Below are 3074 nucleotides of genomic sequence, written 5' to 3'. Positions count from 1 at the left end.
TTTTTCAGTTCTGGTGACTATCAAGAAAACTATTGTCTTTCTAATTTACGAAATTAATTAAAGTATTGTTACGACCCAAACTGTCTGTATTATAAAGAGATGGCTTGTTCGAAATACACGACAGTTTAGCCGCACAAAAAAGTAACCTAAACCAGCAGATTTTATTTTACAACAGTTTATTAGCTTTAACAAGAACAGAAAATAAGACTTATACAAATGAAGACTCAACGGGAAAAACGAGTGATGTCACACTCTGAACATTTTGAGGAAACTGAATTTTTAATTCTGAAACCATAACATCATACTACTGGATGGATTTAATATTGTTTTGATACATGGATTTAACTAAGCATGGGATTGGTAACAAATATTCTGCTAACTGGCAATATTTCTGAAGCTTTTACCTTGGCTTCGCATTGAGGTAATAATGCATACCTGTATGGACATCTCTCATTTTCCCCTAGAACACAGGAACTCAGAGGTTTTAGGATCCATAGCTAAGCTTACCTATTAAATAAAGTGTTGTAGACTTGTTATGAACTGATTAAGTGAGTTCTTGTATGGTCTGCTAAGCGGTATTTCTGCTATATAACGATACCAGTATCTCCATCTTTAAGGGTGAGTTCATACCACTACACGCTAGTGTACTCTCGTTATCAGAGTTTCACACCGAAGACACAAGACCAAACAGATAATGTATAAACCCTTGTATACCGAGTGCTACTTCAGGACACAATCAGCTTAGTTTTTAAGTATAATCTAACCCAGAATTGAACCTGCAACTCCCGATTACGAGAGGATTGCTTTACAGTCCTATACTGGTGTGTTTGTTTGATTGGAGTTTTACGCCGGGCTCAAGATTATTTCACTCACATGACGCCGTGCCAGCATAAGTGTTGAAGGAAACCGGGCTGTGCCCGGGGGGGGGGGGGGGGGGGGGGGCGGGAGCCAGGACCTTCAGTAGGTTGCTGGAAAACCTTCGCTCGTAAATCTGGAGACAAAGCCAATGGCAGCTGGATTTGAACTCACAACCTCATTGGTGCGATGCTACAGCGGTTATCGTACAATGCACGCTAACCGCTCGGCCACGAAGGTTTCACTTCAACAACAGTGCTCACATGAGGAAGCCGGAGTACCCGGAGGGAATCACCAAACTTTGGTGAGTGCTGGCCACTCTTTCATATGACATTATCATACATATATCCAGTTTCAACAAAGGGGTATTGTAGTGGTGAAAAGCCAGCTTTAGCAGATCTGCAAGCGCCTTCAATTACTTAGCCACCAAGGCCCCATGAACTGTGTGAAAAATGTATTATGGATTATGACAATTATCAGACAGGCTGGATTTGAGCCAGAGCCTCTTGCCTCCATTCAGCTAAAGGCGTGTGCCTTAGCCACGCGGCCATGACCCGTTCAGAACCCAAAGAGAACCAAACCTCTGGCAAGTGTTAGTCGCTATTCCACCACCTACTAAGGAGTGGTAAAAGTCCAGTGATTTTAAGCGAGGGTATCATTAGGTTTGCATATTTACAAAGTGGTCAACTGCTTAGCCACCAATGTCCCATGAACAGTGAGTGCAAGAGAATCATGACAATACTTTGACTGAGGCTGGATTTTAATCCCAGCCAGGTGTGTATGTACATCAAGTTGTGCCCCTTAGCAGCATGACCGCTTATTGTTATACGGATATGCTAATACACAATTAAGTGTCGCCAAGGCCCCATGAACATGGAATAAATCGTGAAAATTTGATGTTCTCGAGTCTAGTTGACCTCGTGCTTTGTCATGCAGCACGAACACTACAGCATGAAGGATAAGCATCTATCCGTTAACATCCAACTAAACCAGAGACCAACACCTATTTATTTCAGTCTAATAGGAAACAGAGAAGCAGAGTTTTACCTATATAAGCAAAGCAGAACAGAGAACCATTACAATTGAAGGTTAATTTACCATATACATATACAATTAAGCCAAACATAAATCAACAAGGTACAAAGTTTCACGCAACTATGCAAGCCCAACATAAAGTTCAATACAGCCAAACAAAATGTATTGTTTTACAATGTATAATTTACATGGTCTTCTCAAGATGCTAAATGACCTATTGAGTCAACAGTCTATGTAAGGATATCCATGCCCGAGTGCAATACACACTTTTATTCCTTGCATAATAAATCAAATACATTTACATACATTTACAATTAACATAAAATCTAAACATCAGCAACATCATAATTTTTTTCATACAAGAAAAAAGCGATTTGGGCAGAAAATCTTACAGCACATACAGATTCTCATTCTTGCATGATCAAACCTTTGATCAGGTGCATATATATTATAATCATACAAATAAGCTTGCCCTCAACCACATAAAAGCAAAAGCAGAGGAGAAAGGACCAGCACCAGGAAAGCAAATTGTCTATAAATCTATTTGACCATAGCGATGGTATGTACCAAATTTTTACCGTGCCATTTCTCGATCTACGTCTTCCATTGCTGATGACAAAGGTGGCGGTACATTAAGGTGCTGTAGGCTCCTAGCTAGCTCGTCAGCATTGCCAGTTATACCTTCAACAACGGCCGACATAAGGCGGTGCCCATAACCTGCAAAAGATAAGAACAGGAATTTACTACATCTTATTACATAAGAATTGCCTAATTAAAAATAGAGAAACTGTAGTCAATCTCATATGAGCACAGGCAAAAGCTGTACCAACATGCAGTCACTGTATTACTCACCATATGTTGAGGCTACTCTTTCCCATCTAACTGAGGGCTCTCCTTTTTTAGCCTGGGAGAAGTACACAGTGAGCTGTTTCTCTCCGCTTCTCTTATAAGCTCTTTCTCTGCCGCTGTTCTCATTAAAGTGGAGAGTAGCCAGGATTACTCTGTTAAATGATAAAAGCATTATCCTTTTTTCAGTTTTTACACATAAACTCCAGTCGAATGTGTACACAGTTTTATTAGTTCAATATTGTAAAATGTTTGAGCTAAAAAATACACTACTGTGGTTACATAATTATTATTAGTCCACACAACTGGTGATCTCCCGTTGGTTGATTTCTTGTTTA

General features: G+C 39.8%; 1 long non-coding RNA gene across 1 annotated transcript; it reads right to left on the bottom strand.

Moving 5' to 3' along the window:
* Positions 1-965: 965 nt before the first annotated feature.
* LOC135464955 (uncharacterized) lies at positions 966-2864 on the bottom strand. The gene is made up of 3 exons (XR_010443693.1): positions 2743-2864; positions 2458-2607; positions 966-1296 (listed from the first exon to the last, which is right to left on the bottom strand). It is a non-coding gene; the product is annotated as an uncharacterized LOC135464955 (long non-coding RNA).
* Positions 2865-3074: the final 210 nt, after the last annotated feature.

The sequence above is a fragment of the Liolophura sinensis genome, chromosome 4 (assembly GCF_032854445.1).
Source record: "Liolophura sinensis isolate JHLJ2023 chromosome 4, CUHK_Ljap_v2, whole genome shotgun sequence".
NCBI classification, from domain to species: Eukaryota; Metazoa; Mollusca; class Polyplacophora; order Chitonida; family Chitonidae; genus Liolophura; species Liolophura sinensis.
Note: the sequence above shows the minus strand (reverse complement) of the source record. Positions and strands in the feature narration are given on the sequence as shown.